Source organism: Manis pentadactyla, chromosome 6 (assembly GCF_030020395.1).
Source record: "Manis pentadactyla isolate mManPen7 chromosome 6, mManPen7.hap1, whole genome shotgun sequence".
NCBI classification, from domain to species: domain Eukaryota; kingdom Metazoa; phylum Chordata; class Mammalia; order Pholidota; family Manidae; genus Manis; species Manis pentadactyla.
This window is the reverse complement of record NC_080024.1, coordinates 84,855,493-84,874,342: the sequence shown is the minus strand read 5'-3', so window position 1 is coordinate 84,874,342 and position 18,850 is coordinate 84,855,493.

The following is an 18,850-nucleotide window of genomic DNA, read 5'->3' as shown; positions in this document are numbered from 1 at the left end:
CATAATTCCCCCTTTTTGTTTCCCCGCCCTTATCCCTCCCTTCCCACCCATCTTCCCCAGTCCCTTTTCCTTTGGTACTGCTTGTCCATTCTTGGGTTCATGTGATTCTGCTGCTGTTTTGTTCCTTCAGTTTTTCTTTGTTCTTACATTCCACATGAGTGAAATCATTTGGTGCTTGTCTTTCTCCACCTGGCTTATTTCACTGAGCATAATACCCTCTAGCTCCATCCATGTTGTTGCAAATGGTAGGATTTGTTTTCTTCTTATGACTGAATAATATTCCATTGTGTATATGTACCACATCTTCCTTGTCCATTCATCTACTGATGCACACTTAGGTTGCTTCCATTTCTTGCCTATTGTAAATAGTGCCGCGATAAACATAGGGGTGCATCTGTCTTTTTCAAACTGGGCTGCTGCATTCTTAAGGTAAATTCCTAGAAGTAGATTGTTGAGTATTTTTGCATGTATATTTGTCAACGATATTGGTCTGTAATTTTATTTTTTCCAGGCTTTGGATGGTTTTGGTATTAAGGTGATGCTGGCTTCGTAGAATGAGTTTGGAAGTATTCCTTCCTCTTCTACATTTTGGAAAAGTTTAAGGAGGATGACTATTATATCTACACTGCATGTCTGATTAAAGTCATCGGCTAAGCCATCTGGTTCAGGTGTTTTGTTCTCAGATAGTTTTTTCATTAGCAGTACAATTTTGTTGATAGTAATTGATCTGTTCAGATTTTCTGTTCTTTCTGGGTGAGCCTTGGAAGGTTTCATTTTTCTATAAAGTTGTTCATTTCTTGTAGGTTATCCAGTTAGCATATACATTTTCATAGTTTTCTCTAATAATTCTTTGTATTTCTGTGGTTTGTGTAGTGATTTTTTCTTCCTCATTTCTGATTCTGTTTATGTGTGCAGGCTCTCTTTTTTTCTTGATTAGTCTGGCAAGGGATTTGTCTGTTTTGCTTATTTTCTCAAAGAAACAGCTCCTGCTTTCATTGATTCTTTGTATGGCTTTTTCTTCTCAATTTTCTTTATTTCTGCCCTAGTCTTTATTATGTTCCTCCTTCTTCTGACTTTGGGCCTCATTTGTTCTTCTTTTTTTAGTTGTGATAATTGTGAATTTATACTGTTCATATGGGATTGTTCTTCCCTGAGGTAGGCCTGTATTGCACTATACTTCCCTCATAGCACCACCTTGTCTGTGTCCCACAGATTTTGCATCATTGAATTATTGTGTCATTTGTCTCCACATATTGCTTGATTTCTGTTTTTATTTGGTCATTGATGTGTTGGTTATTTAGGAGCATGTTGTTAAGTCTCCACATGATGGTATGCTTTTTCATTTTATTCATGCAAGTTATTTCTAGTTTCATACCCTTGTGGTGTGAGAAGCTGCATCATTTCTGGGGGCTCATCTGGGATAATTTCGGAGGTGAGTATCAGCATCCCAGCCTGCCTTTACTTTCACTGTCTTTATAGAAGGAAGCCGTCTATGGCACAGAACATTGGGCACTCGTCAGCCACTTAAATGGGACTAGCCCAGCTGCCGATCTCAAAGTCTCGAGTGACAGGTTCCCCTGTGTCTCCCTCAGTGGATCCCCCATCTCCCTTGGGAGCCAGGAATGTCACCTGAGTGGAGGCCAGGATTCCCCTTGAGAGGCATCTCCTTGGATGCGAGGGACTGAGAAAGGCCATGGGCAACTGCCAGAGTCTAGGCTGAGGCTATACTTCTGCAGCTCCTTAAAGGCCCGCATGTCTGGAATCAGACTCCGGCAGCCCAACTGGGTATCCATGAGGAGTATCTCTCTTTCTGTCTCTCTTTCACTTACAGTCTGGTTCTTAAGGCTGCTCTGGCCTCTTTGTGAGGCAGGGGGCATCCCTAACTCTCTTCTAACTTCATCAATGTCACAGAACCCAATGCTCACCACCACAAGGTACGAGATCTTCGGGTCACTTTTATTCCTGACTAAATGCTGTTGTGTGTATGTCCTAAAAGTGTGTGTGGACACCAGTTAGCCACTTAAAAGACAATCATCATCGTCTACCAGTCTTAAGTCTCGTGTGAAAGGTTTCCCAGTGTCTGCCACTCGTTGGTCCCCCGCCTCTGGATGGACAGGTATGTCAGGGAGTGGCAGAGCAAATCTCTTCCTTTCCTCTCCTGATCTGCAGACTGCGAGGGCAGACCAGACTAGTAGACGGCTTGTGACTCTGACCAAGGCTCTGGCAGTGAGAGGTCACACAGTCCCTGCACTTATCAGACAGGCAGGTGGCTCTCAAGGAATGATCCAGAGTGTACTATGCTAAAGCTTGTGCAGAGAAAAGTAGGATCTAGATTAGAACTCCCAAAAGGCATAAAGTAGGAGCACACTGGTAAGGTCGCACTAAAAATCCAGAGCTCTGAGGTGACTCTTGCTTAGTAGGAAGGCAAGAGGAAAATCAAGGCAAGGTGCAGGCCATGGTGGTTAGCAGTGGTGAAGCCCAGTACGCCTGGCAGAGGAGGTGATCGACCACTGTCACCCAGGCTACAAGGCGAGGGTACACCCTCATGGAGAGAGAGGCTGACCAGGTGCTGGATGTGAGGCCCCACAGAGGGAGCACCCTGGCTTGCCTGTGGGGGCCGAGGCAGGTGCAGGCCCAGTAGGTCTTTGTGCCTGTGCACTGATGTCACCCCCATGGCCCTGCCTGGTGGCCCATCTCCAGAGTGTATGGGTAGTCACAGGTAAGGGAGTCACCTTTTGGGGATACCTAGGCCTAGTTTGGATTAGTGGCCCTTGAGCTTGCTGAGGTGGCAGGCCAGCTAGCTTGCTGGGAAATTGCTTCCCTCTCTTCTGTCAAGGTGGAGGTGGTATTTCACTACATTTAGGCATTTAGGTTTGAGTGAGTTCTATTTGAAATGGAATTGTAGCTTTTAGAGCTATGTTTATTTTTGTTTGTATGAAAAAGGTGCTGAGCCTAAAGAGTTGGGTGAAGGTGGCAGGAATTCTAAGAATATTTATGTCCTTGCATTTCTATTTAGGGAAATGATTGTGAAGTAATTTTTTACACATGTATGAAAGTGATGAGTAAGTCACATCAATCATGTCGAGATGAAGTGATGTAGTAGAAATAAAGCCCCTACACCTTGGCCTAATAGACAGGAGACACACCATTGGTGCTCTTTGCTCTCCTTTCCTGGTTTATTACGTTAACTAACTTCATAGTTCAGAGTGGTCCCAACCACATTTCAAGCAAAATCTTTCTAAAACTGCATAGAAACACTTGGCAAGATATTCCCAGAGGCTAGTGGAAAAATTACTCTTTCTGATCACTGTTTGTTTGCCAGGTGTTTTCTCTGTCCCACGTTTCTTTCCTATTTTTGCATTTCCTGTGATTGTAGACTGAGAGGGGCAGTGGGGTGCATCTCTGCTAGATGTTTTTGGGTCTGTTGAGGGGCCGTGCTTCTGTGGTGATGGCAGTCCTCTTACCTTAAACATAGCTTGTCCTCTGACGTATTCATGCAGGGTTACTTCTCTTATGCAATCAAAAGTGTAGGAAAATGATTAGATTTTTATGTTCTCAGTTGTATTTCAGATCTAACCCAGTTTCTTAGGCACGTTATATGTTCCTTTTGAATTGTAAGCATAAAGCAATGGATCACTTTTTGTGTTAACCTACATCATTAGGTATAAAGAATTACATCAACTTGTAAGTTTTATCAAATTGTGGAGCATACCAGTGTTCTAGCTTTGAATAATTATCTGTGATCGCTTAAGAATCACTTACGTCTGGCACACAGTGTATCAACCCCTACTATCATTTGCAGGAATGTCTGCCAGCTCTAATTCTTTGATTTTTTTCACTGTTTGCTCACTTTCACATAGGAACTGATGTTTGAATATGTTTTAGACATTTTCTGATTATAAAATATCGAGATGAAACATTGAATCTCTTCATGGTCACATGTCTGTTCTCGTTATTGTAATCTGAGTATTTGAGTCACAGACAGTTGATTTTGTTTCATTACTACTGAAATATAGAGATATTCTTGGAGTTTGTGAGCCAGTCACACTGGACCACTTTATTTTGTGTTCTTTTAAGCAGTCTTTTGAATATGTTCAGCCATGAAGTGAAATACACACCCATAGTATCTGAATCTCTACATATATTTATGATGACACTTTTTCAGTGGGACCCCAGGACACAGCCATACCAGTGAAACAGTGACTTAAATAAGACACTGCAAATGTTATGTGTAATAATTAAATACGCACATGCATTCTCCATTAAATGTGAAAACTGCAACATAGTTTGGAAATTATCTTCCTGGGTTAATTATTTCTCTGTGATGTAAATAGTATCTTTAAAAAACAAAACAGAACTAGTTGACAATCAAAAATAATAGTAATTTCTAGCAGATAGTTTAAAGGTAATAAGTGTTGAACTATGAAAAGTGTTTTAGTACATTTTTATTTTAAGATGGTTTCAGATTTACAGAAAATTTGCAAAGACAGGGCAGGTTTTGCAGTTTGCTCAGATCACCTTGCCTCTTCCTACCATCATTATAGTTCTTAGTTACAGTTACAAACAGTGATGCTGCACTGTCACCATCCACCATCCATTCTTTCCCTCAGATTTCCATAGTTGGACCCTTTCTCGAAGATCCAGTTCATGACACCTCAGTACATCCAGTGACCTCTTCTTCTTAGGACACTCTTTGTTGTTGGCATTTCTGAGACATTCTTTGTTTTGGATGATGTTTTCCATTTCAAGATTCTTTGCATTTAATATTGTAGAATTTTTCCCCAATGGCACTTACTGTGACATTTCTCTTGTGATTACTTGGAGTTGTGTTTTATGGGGAAGAAGGTCACAGAGGGCAAGTCCAGTTCACAGCACTTCATGTCAAGGGCAAGTGCTCTGAAAGAGACTGATATTGTTGATGTTGTCCCAAATGGCAGGGATTATTTTCTTTCTTAAAGCTGAGTAATATGCCACTGTGTATGTGTGTGTGTGTGTGTGTGTGATATGTTTATCCATTTATGTATCTACAGAAATTTAGGCTGCTTCCTTATCTTGTCTATTGTAAATAATGCTGTAGTGAACATAGAAGTGCATATATCTTTTCAAATTAATATTTTCACTGTCTTGGGGTAAATACTACAGCAAAATTGCTGGGATATATGAGAGTTTTATTTTGAATTGTTTGAGGAGCCTCCATACTGTTCTTCGCATTGGATATGCCAATTCCCATTCTCAATAATCAAGGGTTGCATTTTCTCCACATCCTTGTCTACTTACTTTTTTGTCTTCAGTTCTAACTTCCATTCTAACAGGTTTGAATTGAGATCTCATTGTGGTTTTGATTTTTATATCCCTGACGTTTAGTGATACTGAGACTTGTTTCCTGTCAGTTGTCCATCTACATATCTTCCTTGGCAAAGTGCCTGTCTAGGTCCTCTGACCATTTCTTTAATTGGATTGTCTTTTCAAAAGTAGTTGTAGGAGTACTTTGTATGTTTTGTATGTTAACCCCAAATTGAACATATCCTGTGCGAACATCTTCTACCATTCAGTACATTATTCTTCTGTATGGTTGATGGTGTCCTTCGCAGTACAGAGCATTTTAGTTGGATGTGTGAGAAAAATGGCCAGGAGAGGAGGAAAATGGCCCTGGGACTCCTTGGTACAGGAGCCCAATGCTCTGTGATACCAAAACCTGTTGGTGAAGTCCTAGCAGGGGCTAAGGTTAGATTGAGAAGGTATGGAGATGCAGTGGCTGATGGTATTGAGGTGGAAGTTTGGGTGAAAATTGGGTGTTTGATCAGGTTTTTCTTGAGGTGGTTGCATCCCCTTTACCTGAAAGTATTATTGGGATGGATACTATGTCTGACTGGGGTTGGCTTCCCCTGCCTAATACAGTAGAACAGAAGGCATGTAAGCCTGCCCTCAGGCCTGTTTAGTCGGACATGCTAAATTGGGAATGGCTGGAAGGTGACAAACATATCACCATTCTTAGGAGTGACATGCTGGAAGCTGGAGCGCTGGTGTCCACAGATTTGCTGTACAGTAGGTCCTGTCTGGCCTGTGCAAAGGTGGATGGCACATAGAGACTATTCAGGCTTAGCTAAAGTGGGTACTGCCCATAGTCCCAGCAGTTCCAGGCATGGTCTCAGCCATACTGAAAGTACAGCAGGTTGGAGGAGGCTTGTACTCCTGGATGGACCTTGCAAATGCTTTGAACATGCTGAGCTTGAGGCACTGGTGGGGCATCAAAGTGAAATAGTACAAGCAGGTGGTTGTTTACAGGGCTCTGGTGGGGGGGCAAGAAGTGGATGGTGGAGAAGCAATGGAAGAGGGGATCTTGTGAAGATGGGAGCGACAACTAAGGCATAGCTGAGAGCACAGGAGAGGGGAGCATGGATGAGAAAAACTAACCAATCCCTGAGGAACACTGATGGGATAAGAGCCACATACGTTGGCCGTGCATGACAGCATCTAAGCTCCCAGGGCCAGATGCCAGGTCTTGAGCTTCATTTATTCCAGCCTCTGGCATAGCACTGGCCATGCAGAAAGTAATTATAAAATTCAATCTGATTTCTCTGCAGTTTCATTTACTATAATCCTATCATAGTTTAGTATTTGAAATGCTGGTAGGGGATAATCATTTTAAAAAGTTACGATCATGACTTTCATACAAATATAAAACGAACATTGGTAAAGATTCTATTAAATTCATTAATTAACAATGTGTGAGTGTGTGAGTGCAAATGAGTCTGTGAGTGTGTGTGGGTGGGAGTGTGTTCTTTGTGAAATTTTCATTGTGTGAGTAGGAGTGAGTGGCTGTGTGAGTGTGTATATAAGTGTGTGACTGTGTGTGAATGTGTGTGATTGTGTGTGAGTATGTTTGTGTGTCTATATGTGTGTGTGTATGTGTAGGTGCGTAATTGTGTGTGTGCAATTGTGTGTGAGAATGTGTGTGTTTCTCTGTGTAGGTGTGTGAATGTGTGAGTGTGTTTGTGAGAGTGCAGTTGTGTGAGTGTTTGAGTGTGTGTGAGAGTGTATACGGGTGTGTGATTGTGTCTGAGTTTGTGTGATTGTGTGTGAGAATGTGAGTGATTGTGTCTGTGTGTATGTGTGTGAGTGTGTGAAACAGTGTCTCAGTCTTCGTGATTTTGTGTGGGTGTGTGAGAGTGTGTGTGAGCGTTTGAGTGTAGCTGTGTCAGTTTGAGGGCCTTTGTGGTTATTATATGTGTGTGTGTGTGTAGGTGTGAGTGGGAGTGAGAGTGGGAGTGTGTGTACGAGTGTGTTATTGTGTGTGATTGTGTTTGTGGGTGAGTGTCTGAGCGTCTTTGTGTACAGGTGTGTGTGTCTGACCGTTTTAGTGTGGGTGTGAGTGCATGTGACTCTGTGAGAGTGTGTGTGTAGTTGTGTGAGTGGGAGTGAGTGTGTGAATGTGTATACGATTGGGTGATTGTGTGTGAGTGTGTGTGATTGTGTGTGAGAATGTGTGTGAGTGAGTCTGTGTGTGTAGGTGTGTGATTGTGCCGAACTCTGTGTGATTGTGTGTGTTTGTGAGGGTGTGTGACAGTGTGTGTGAGTGTAGGAGTGTCTGAGTGCCTGTGTGATTTCTGTATGTGAGTGTGTGTGTGTTTGATGATGCGTTTGTGAGTGTGTAGGTGTGTTAGTGGGAGTGTGTATACGAGTGTGTGATTGTGTGTGAGTGTTTTTGTCTGTGAGTGGGTGTGAGTGAGTCTGTGAGTGCAGGTGAGAGTGTGTGATTATTTGTGAGTGTGTGTGTGATTGCATGTGATCCTGTGTTTGTGTGTTGTTTTGTTTGTGTGTGTAGGTGTGTGAGTGTGTTTGACAGTGTTTGAGTGAGTGTTCGTGCATGTGTGTCTGTAAGTGTTTGTGTGAGTAGGTGTGTGAGTGTGTGTGAGTGTGAGAATGTGTATATGATTTGTGTGATTGTGTGTGAGTGTGTGTGATTGTGTGTGAGGGAGTCTGTGTGTGTAGGTGTGTGATTTTGCCGAAATCTGCGTGATTGCGTGGGTTTGTGAGTGTGTGTGACAGTGTGTGTGAGTGTAGGAGTGTCTGAGTGCCTGTGTGATTTCTGTATGTGAGTGTGTGTGTGTTTGATGATGCGTTTGTTAGTGTGTGTGTAGGTGTGTTAGTGGGAGAGAGTTTGAATACGAGTGTGTGATTGTGTGTGAGTGTTTTTGTCTGTGAGTGAGTGTGAATGTGTCTGTGTGTGCAGGAGTGAGTGTGTCACTATTTGTGAGTGTGTTTGTGATTGCATGTGAGCCTGTGTTTGTGTGTTGGTTTGTTTGTGTGTGTAGGTGTGCGAGTGTGTTTGACAGTGTTTCAGTGTTAGTGTGTGTGTGTCTGTAAGTGTTTGTGTGAGTAGGTGTGTGAGTGTGTGTGACCGGGTGATTGTGAGAGTGAATGCGTGTGAGTCTGTGTGTCTGTGTGTTTGTGGGTGAGCCTACATGTGTGTAGGTGTGTGACTGTTTATGGCACTGTGTCAATGTGCATGAGTGCTCATGTGTCTGTGTGTGTGTGTGTGAGTTTTTGAGAGTGTAAGTGTGATTGCGAATGAGTGTGTGAGTGTGTATATGAGTGTGTCATTGTGTTTGTGTGTCTGTGAGTGTGTTTTTTTTAGGTGTGTGTGTGACAATGTGTGAGTATATGTGTGAGTGCAGTTTTGTCTGAGTGTGTGTGTCTGTGTGTAAGTGTGAGAGTGTGTTAGGGTGTTTGTGAGAGTGTAGGTGTGTGAGTGGGAGTGAGTGAGTGAATGTGTATATGAGTGGGTGACTGTGTGTGTGTGCATGTGTGTGCCTGACAGTCTGAATATGTGGGTGTTTCTGTGTGTAGGTGTGTGAGTGTGTGTGTGAGTGCATGTGAATCTGTGTGAGTTTGTGTGTGAGTAGGTGTGCGAGAGCTTGTGGCAGTGTGAGTGTGTGTTTGTGACATTCTGAGAATGTGTGTTGGTGTCTCTGTGTGTGTAGATGTGTGAGTGAAGCAGTGTGTGAGTGTGTGAGTGCAAATGAGTCTGTGAGTGTGTGTGGGTGGGAGTGTGTTTCTTTGTGAAATTCTCATTGTGTGAGTAGGAGTGAGAGGCTGTGTGAGTGTGTATATAAGTGTGTGACTGTGTGTGAATGTGTGTGATTGTGTGTGAGTATGTTTGTGTGTCTATATGTGTGTGTATGTGTAGGCGCGTAATTGTGTGTGTGCAATTGTGTGTGAGAATGTGTGTGTTTCTCTGTGTAGGTGTGTGAATGTGTGAGTGTGTTTGTGAGAGTGCAGTTGTGTGAGTGTTTGTGTGTGTGTGAGAGTGTATACGGGTATGTGATTGTGTCTGATTTTGTGTGATTGTGTGAGAATGTGAGTGATTGTGTCTGTGTGTATGTGTGTGAGTGTGTGAAACAGTGTCTCAGTCTTCGTGATTTTGTGTGGGTGTGTGAGAGTGTGTGTGAGCATTTGAGTGTAGCTGTGTCTGTTTGAGGGCCTTTGTGGTTATTATATGTGTGTGTGTGTGTAGGTGTGAGTGTGAGTGAGAGTGGGAGTGTGTGTACGAGTGTGTTATTGTGTGTGATTGTGTTTGTGTGTGAGTGTTTGTGCGTCTTTGTGTACAGGTGTGTGTGTCTGACGGTTTTGTGTGGGTGTGAGTGCATGTGACTCTGTGAGAGTGTGTGTGTGTATTTGTGTGAGTGGGAGTGAGTGTGTGAATGTGTATACGATTGGGTGATTGTGTGTGTGTGATTGTGTGTGAGAATGTGTGTGAGTGAGTCTGTGTGTGTAGGTGTGTGATTGTGCCGAAATCTGTGTGATTGCGTGTGTTTGTGAGTGTGTGTGACAGTGTGTGTGAGTGTAGGAGTGTCTGAGTGCCTGTGTGATTTCTGTATGTGAGTGTGTGTGTGTTTGATGATGCGTTTGTTTGTGTGTGTGTAGGTGTGTTAGTGGGAGAGAGTGTGTATACGAGTGTGTGATTGTGTGTGAGTGTTTATGTCTGTGAGTGGGCGTGAGTGTGTCTGTGTGTGCAGGTGAGAGTGTGTGAATATTTGTGAGTGTGTGTGTGATTGCATGTGAGCCTGTGTTTTTGTGTTGTTTTGTTTGTGTGTGTTGGTGTGCGAGAGGGTTTGACCGTGTTTTAGTGACTGTTAGTGCGTGTGTGTCTGTAAGTGTTTGTGTGAGTACGTGTGTGAGTGTGTGTGACCGGGTGATTGTGAGTGTGAATGCGTGTGAGTCTGTGTGTCTGTGTGTTTGTGGGTGTGTCAACATGTGTGTAGGAGTGTGACTGTTTATGGCACTGTGTCAATGTGCATGAGTGCTCATGTGTCTGTGTGTGTGTGTGAGTTTGTGAGAGCGTTGGTGTGATTGGGAATGAGTGTGTGAGTGTGTATATGAGTGTGTCATTGTGTTTGTGTGTGTGTGAGTGTGTTTTTATTTAGGTGTGTGTGTGACATTGTGTGAGTCTATGTGGGAGTGCATTTCTGAGTGTGTGTGTGTCTGTGAGTAAGGGTGAGAGTGTGTTAGGGTGTTTGTGAGAGTGCAGGTGTGTGAGTGGGAGTGAGTGAGTGAATGTGTATATGAGTGGGTGACTGTGTGTGTGTGCATGTGTGTGCCTGACAGTCTGAATATGTGGGTGTTTCTGTGTGTAGGTGTGTGTTTGTGTGTGACATTGTGTGAGTGTGTGTGAGTGCATGTGAATCTGTGTGTGTTGGTGTGTGAGTAGGTGTGCGAGAGCTTGTGGCAGTGTGTGAGTGTGTGTGTTTGTTACATTATGTGATTGTGTGTTGGTGTCTCTGTGTGTGTAGATGTGTGAGTGCAGCAGTGTGTGAGTGTGTGAGTGCGAATGAGTCTGTGAGTGTGTGTGGGTTTGAGTGTGTTTCTTTGTGAAATTCTAGTTGTGTGAGTGGGAGTGACTGTGTGAGTGTGTATATAAGTGTGCGATTGTGTGTGAGTGTGTGTGATTGTGTGTGAGTATGTGTGTGTGTCTATATGTGTGTGTGTCTATGTGTAGGTGCGTAATTGTGTGTACGCAAATGTGTGTGAGAATGTGGGTGCTTCTGTGTGTAGGTGTGTGAATGTGTGAGTGTGTTTGTGAGAGTGTAGTTGTGTGAGTGTTTGTGTGTGTGTGAGTGTGTATACGGGTGTGTGATTGTGTCTGAGTTTTGTGATTGTGTGTGAGAATGTGAGTGAATGTGTCTGTGTGTATGTGTGTGAGTGTGTGAAACAGTGTATCAGTTTTCGTGATTTTGTATGGGTGTGTGAGAGTGTGTGTGAGCGTTTGAGTGTAGGTGTTTCTGTCTGAGGGCTTTGTGTTTATTATATGTGTGTGTGAGTGTGTGTGTGTGTACGTGAGAGTGGGAGTGAAAGTGGGAGAGTGTGTACGAGTGAGTTATTGTGGGTGATTGTGTTTGTGGGTGAGTTTCTGAGCGTTTTTGTGTGCAGGTGTGTGAGTCTGACGGTTTTAGTGTGGGTGTGAGTGCATGTGACTCTGTGAGAGTGTGTGTGTGTAGTTCTGTGAGTGGGAGTGAGTGTGTGAATGTGTATACGATTGAGTGATTGTGTGTGAGTGTGTGTGATTGTGTGTGAGAATATGTGTGAGTGAGTCTGGGTGTGTAGGTGTGTGATTGTGCCGAACCCTGTGTGATTGTGTGTGTTTGTGAGGGTGTGTGACAGTGTGTGTGAGTGTAGGAGTGTCTGAGTGCCTGTGTGATTTCTGTGAGTGTGTGTGTGTTTGATGATGCGTTTGTTTGTGTGTGTGTAGGTGTGTTATTGGGAATGAGTGTGTATACGAGTGTGTGATTGGGTGTGAGTGTTTTTGTCTGTGAGTGGGTGTGAGTGTGTCTGTGTGTGCAGGTGAGAGTGTGTGACTATTTGTGAGTGTGTGTGTGATTGCATGTGAGCCTGTGTTTGTGTGTTGTTTTGTTTGTGTGTGTTGGTGTGCGAGAGGGTTTGACAGTGTTTTAGTGAGTGTTAGTGCGTGTGTGTCTGTAAGTGTTTCTGTGAGTACGTGTGTGTGTGTGACCGGGTGATTGTGTGTGTGAATGCGTGTGAGTCTGTGTTTATGTGTGTTTGTGGGTGTGTCAACATGTGTGTAGGAGTGTGACTGTTTATGGCACTGTGTCAATGCGCGTGAGTGCTCATGTGTCTGTGTGTGTGTGTGTGTGAGTTGGTGAGAGTGTCAGTGTGATTGGTAATGAGTGTGTATGTATATGAGTGTGTCATTGTGTGTGTGCATGTGTGAGTGTCTGGGAGTTTTAGTGTGGGTGTGAGTGCATGTGACTCTGTGAGAGTGTGTGTGTGTAGTTCTGTGAGTGGGAGTGAGTGTGTGAATGTGTATACGATTGAGTGATTGTGTGTGAGTGTGTGTGATTGTGTGTGAGAATATGTGTGAGTGAGTCTGGGTGTGTAGGTGTGTGATTGTGCCGAACCCTGTGTGATTGTGTGTGTTTGTGAGGGTGTGTGACAGTGTGTGTGAGTGTAGGAGTGTCTGAGTGCCTGTGTGATTTCTGTGAGTGTGTGTGTGTTTGATGATGCGTTTGTTTGTGTGTGTGTAGGTGTGTTATTGGGAATGAGTGTGTATACGAGTGTGTGATTGGGTGTGAGTGTTTTTGTCTGTGAGTGGGTGTGAGTGTGTCTGTGTGTGCAGGTGAGAGTGTGTGACTATTTGTGAGTGTGTGTGTGATTGCATGTGAGCCTGTGTTTGTGTGTTGTTTTGTTTGTGTGTGTTGGTGTGCGAGAGGGTTTGACAGTGTTTTAGTGAGTGTTAGTGCGTGTGTGTCTGTAAGTGTTTCTGTGAGTACGTGTGTGTGTGTGACCGGGTGATTGTGTGTGTGAATGCGTGTGAGTCTGTGTTTATGTGTGTTTGTGGGTGTGTCAACATGTGTGTAGGAGTGTGACTGTTTATGGCACTGTGTCAATGTGCGTGAGAGCTCATGTGTCTGTGTGGGTGTGTGAGTTTGTGAGAGCGTAGGTGTGATTGGGAATGAGTGTGTGAGTGTGTATATTAGTGTGTCATTGTATTTGTATGTGTGTGTTTTTGTTTAGGTGTGTGTGTGACATTGTGTGAGTCTATGTGGGAGTGCATTTCTGAGTGTGTGTGTGTCTGTGAGTAAGTGTGTGAGTGTGTTAGGGTGTTTGTGAGAGTGCAGGTGTGTGAGTGGGAGTGAGTGAGTGAATGTGTATATGAGTGGGTGACTGTGTGTGTGTGCATGTGTGTGCCTGACAGTCTGAATATGTGGGTGTTTCGGTGTGTAGGTGTGTTAGTGTGTGTGTGACATTGTGTGAGTGTGTGTGTGAGTGCATGTGAATCTGTGTGTGTTGGTGTGTGAGTAGGTGTGCGAGAGCTTGTGGCAGTGTGTGAGTGTGTGTGTTTGAGACATTCTGAGAATGTGTGTTGGTGTCTCTGTGTGTGTAGATGAGTGAGTGAAGCAGTGTGTGAGTGTGTGAGTGCGAATTAGTCTGTGAGTGTGTGTGGGTCTGAGTGTGTTTCTTTGTGAAATTTCAGTTGTGTGAGTGGGAGTGATTGTGTGAGTGTGTATATAAGTGTGCGATTGTGTGTGAGTGTGTGTGATTGTCTGTGAGTATGTGTGTGTGCCTATATGTGTGTGTGTCTATGTGTATGTGTGTGATTGTGTGTGTGCAATTGTGTGTAAAATTGTGGGTGATTCTGTGTGAAGGTGTGTGAATGTGTGAGTGTGTTTGTGAGAGTGTAGTTGTGTGAGTGTTTGTGTGTGTGTGAGTGCGTATACGGGTGTGTGATTGTGTCTGAGATTTTGTGATTGTGTGTGAGAATGTGAGTGAATGTGTCTGTGTGTATGTGTGTGAGTGTGTGAAACAGTGTCTCAGTCTTCGTGAATTTGTGTGGGTGTGTGAGAGTGTGTGTGAGCGTTTGAGTGTAGGTGTTTCTTTTTGAGGGCCTTTGTGGTTAATATATGTGTGTGTGTGAGTGTGTGTGTGTGTAAGTTTGAGTGTTAGTGAGAGTGGGAGTGTGTGTACGAGTGTGTTGAGTGTGATTGTGTTTGTGGGTGAGTTTATGAGCATCTTTGTGTGCAGGTGTGTGTGTCTGACGGTTTTAGTGTGGGTGTGAGTGCATGTGACTCTGTGAGAGTGTGTGTGTGTAGTTGTGCGAGTGGGAGTGAGTGTGTGAATGTGTATACGATTGGGTGATTTTGTGTGTGTGTGATTGTGTGTGAGAATGTGTGTGAGTCTGTGTGTGTAGGTGTGTGATTGTGCAGAAATCTGTGAGATTGCGTGTGTTTGTGAGTGTGTGTGACAGTGTGTGTGAGTGTAGGAGTGTCTGAGTGCCTGTGTGATTTCTGTATGTGAGTGTGTGTTTGTTTGATGATGCGTTTGCTTGTGTGTGTGTAGGTGTGTTAGTGGGAGTGATTGTGTATACGAGTGTGTGATTGTGTGTGAGTGTTTTTGTCTGTGAGTGGGTGTGAGTGTGTCTGTGTGTGCAGGTGAGAGTGTGTGACAATTTGTGAGTGTGTTTGTGTTTGCATGTGAGCCTGTGTTTGTGTGTTGGTTTGTGTGTGTAGGTGTGCGAGTGTGTTTGACAGTGTTTCAGTGTTAGTGCGTGTGTGTCTGTAAGTGTTTGTGTGAGTAGGTGTGTGAGTGTGTGTGACCGGGTGATTGTGTGTGTGAATGGGTGTGTGTCTGTGTGTCTGTGTGTTTGTGGGTGTGTCTACATGTGTGTAGGTGTGTGACAGTTTATGGCACTGTGTCAATGTGCATGAGTGCTCATGTGCCTGTGTGTGTGTGTGTGAGTTTGTGAGTGTGTAGGTGTGATTGGGAATGAGTGTGTGAGTGTGTATATGAGTGTGTCATTGTGTTTGTGTGTGTGAGTGAGTGTGTTTTCGTTTAGGTGTGTGTGTGACATTGTGTGAGTCTATTTGGGAGTGCATTTCTGTCTGAGTGTGTGTGTGTCTGTGTGTAAGTGTGAGAGTGTGTTAGGGTGTTTGTGAGAGTTCAGGGGTGTGAGTGGGAGTGAGTGAGTGAATGTGTATATGAGTGGGTGACTGTGTGTGTGTGCATGTGTGTGCCTGACAGTCTGAATATGTGTGTGTTTCTGTGTGTATGTGTGTGAGTGTGTGTGTGACATTGTGTGAGTGTGTGTGACATTGTGTGAGTGTGTGTGAGTGCATGTGAATCTGTGTGTGTTGGTGTGTGAGTAGGTGTGCGAGAGCTCGTGGCAGTGTGTGAGTGTGTGTGTGACATTCTGTGAATGTGTGTTGGTGTCTCTGTGTGTGTAGATGTGTGAGTGCAGCAGTGTGTGAGAGTGTGAGTGCGAATGAGTGTGTGAGTGTGTGTGGGTGTGAGTGTGTTTCTATGTGAAATTTCAGTTGTGTGAGTGGGATTGATTGTGTGAGTGTGTATATAAGTGTGCGAATGTGTGTGAGTGTGTGTGATTGTGTGTGAGAACGTGTGTGTGTCTATATGTGTGTGTGTCTATCGTAGGTGCGTAATTGTGTGTGCGCAAATGTGTGTGAGAATTTGGGTGCTTCTGTGTGTAGGTGTGTGAATGTGTGTGTTTGTGAGAGTGTAGTTGTGTGAATGTTTGTGTGTGTGTGTGTATACGGGTGTGTGATTGTGTCTGAGTTTTTGTGATTGTGTGTGAGAATGTGAGTGAATGTGTCTGTGTATGTGTGTGAGTGTGTGAAACAGTGTCTCAGTCTTCGTGATTTTGTGTGGGTGTGTGAGAGTGTGTGTGAGCGTTTGAGTGTAGGTGTTTCTTTTTGAGGTCCTTTGTGGTTAATATATGTGTGTGTGTGAGTGTGTGTGTGTGTAAGTGTGAGTGGGAGTGAGAGTGGGAGTGTGTGTACGAGTGTGTTATTGTGTGTGATTGTGTTTGTGTGTGAGTTTCTGAGCGTCTTTGTGTGCAGGTGTGTGTGTCTGTCAGTTTTAGTGTGGGTGTGAGTGCATGTGACTCTGTGAGAGTGTGTGTGTATTTGTGTGAGTGTGAGTGAATGTGTGAATGTGTATACGTTTGGGTGATGGTGTGTGTGTGTGATTGTGTGTGAGAATGTGTGTGAGTGAGTCTGTGTGTGTAGGTGTGTGATTGTGCCGAAATCTGAGTGATTGCGTGTGTTTGTGAGTGTGTGTGACAGTGTGTGTGAGTGTAGGAGTGTCTGAGTGCCTGTGTGATTTCTGTGTGTGAGTGTGTGTGTGTTTGATGATGCGTTTTTTTTTTGTGTGTAGGTGTGTATACATTTGGGTGATTGTGTGTGTGTGTGATTGTGTGTGAGAATGTGTGTGAGTGAGTCTGTCTGTGTAGGTGTGTGATTGTGCCGAAATCTTTGTGATTGCGTGTGTTTGTGAGTGTGTGTGACAGTGTGTGTGAGTGTAGGAGAGTCTGAGTGCCTGTGTGATTTCTGTATGTGAGTGTGTGTGTGTTTGATGATGCGTTTTTTTTGTGTGTGTAGGTGTGTTATTGGGAGAGAGTGTGTATACGAGTGTGTGATTGTGTGTGAGTGTTTATGTCTGTGAGTGGGTGTGAGTGTGTCTGTGTGTGCAGGTGTGTGTGTGTCACTATTTGTGAGTGTGTTTGTTATTGCATGTGAGCCTGTGTTTGTGTGTTGGTTTGTTTGTGTGTGTAGGTGTGTGAGTGTGTTTGACTGTGTTTCAGTGTTAGTGCGTGTGTGTCTGTAAGTGTTTGTGTGAGTAGGTGTGTGAGTGTGTGTGACCGGTTGATTGTGAGAGTGAATGCGTGTGAGTCTGTGTGTCTGTGTGTTTGTGGGTGAGCCTACATGTGTGTAGGTTTGTGACTGTTTATGGCACTGTGTCAATGTGCGTGAGAGCTCATGTGTCTGTGTGTGTGTGTGAGTTTTTGAGAGTGTAAGTGTGATTGCGAATGAGTGTGTGAGTGTGTATATGAGTGTGTCATTGTGTTTGTGTGTGTGTGAGTGTGTTTTTGTTTAGGTTGGGTGTGTGACACTGTGTGAGTCTATGTGGGAGTGCATTTCTGTCTGAGTGTGTGTGTGTCTGTGAGTAAGGGTGAGAGTGTGTTAGGGTGTTTGTGAGAGTGCAGGTGTGTGAGTGGGAGTGAGTGAGTGAATGTGTATATGAGTGGGTGACTGTGTGTGTGTGCATGTTTGTGCCTAACAGACTGAAAATGTGGGTGTTTCTGTGTGTAGGTGTGTGAGTGTGTGTGTGACATTGTGTGAGTGTGTGTGAGTGTGTGTGATTGTGTGTGAGTATGTGTGTGTGCCTATATGTGTGTGTGTCTATGTGTAGGTGCGTAATGGTGTGTGTGCAATTGTGTGTGAGAATGGGGTTGTTACTGTGTGTAGGTTTGTGAATGTGTGAGTGTGTTTGTGAGAGTGTAGTTGTGTGAGTGATTGTGTGTGTGTGAGTGTTTATACGGGTGTGTGATTGTGTCTGAGTTTTTGTGATTGTGTGTGAGAATGTGAGTGATTGTGTCTGTGTGTAAGTGTGTGAGTTTGTGAAACAGTGTCTCAGTCTTTGTGTTTTACTGTGGGTGTGTGAGAGTGTGTGTGAGTGTTTGAGTGTAGGTGTGTCTTTTTGAGGGCATTTGTGGTTATTATATGTTTGTGTGTGTGAATGTGAGTGAATGTGTCTGTGCGTCAGACACAATCACACACCCGTATACACACTCACACACACAAACACTCACACAACTACACTCTCACAAACACACTCACACATTCACACACCTACACACAGAAGCACCCACATTCTCACACACATTGCACACACACAATTACGCACCTACACATAGACACACACACATATAGGCACACACACATACTCACACACAATCACACACACTCACACACAATCGCACACTTATATACACACTCACACAATCACTCCCACTCACACAACTAGAATTTCACAAAGAAACACACTCACACCCACACACACTCACAGACTCATTCGCACTCACACACTCACACACTGCTGCACTCACACATCTACACACACAGAGACACCAACACACATTCACAGAATGTCACAAATACACACACTCACACACTGCCACAAGCTCTCGCACACCTACTCACACACCAACACACACAGATTCACATGCACTCACACACACTCACACAATGTCACACACACACTCACACAATGTTACACACACACTCACACACCTACACACAGAAACACCCACATATTCAGACTGTCAGGCACACACATGCAGACACACACAGTCACCCACTCATATACACATTCACTCACTCAATCCCACTCACACCCCTGCACTCTCACAAACACCCTAACACACTCTCACACTTACACACAGAAACACACACACTCAGACAGAAATGCACTTCCACATAGACTCACGCAATGTCACACACACACCTAAACAAAAACACACTCACACACACACAAACACAATGACACACTAATATACACACTCAAACACTCATTCCCAATCACACCTACACTCTCACAAACACACACACACAGATACATGAGCACTCTCGCACATTGACACAGTGCCATAAACAGTCACACACCTACACACATGTAGACACACCCACAAACACACAGACACACAGACTCACACGCATTCACACACACAATCACCCGGTCACACACACTCACACACCTACTCACACAAACACTTACAGACACACACACACTAACACTGAAACACTGTCAAACACACTCGCACACCTACACACACAAACAAACCAAAACACAAACACAGGCTCACATGCAATCACAAACACACTCACATATAGTGACACACTCACACCTGCACACACAGACACACTCACGCCCACTCACAGACAAAAACACTCACACACAATCACACACTCGTATACACACTCTCCCACTAACACACCTACACACACACTAACAAACGCATCATCAAACACACACACTCACA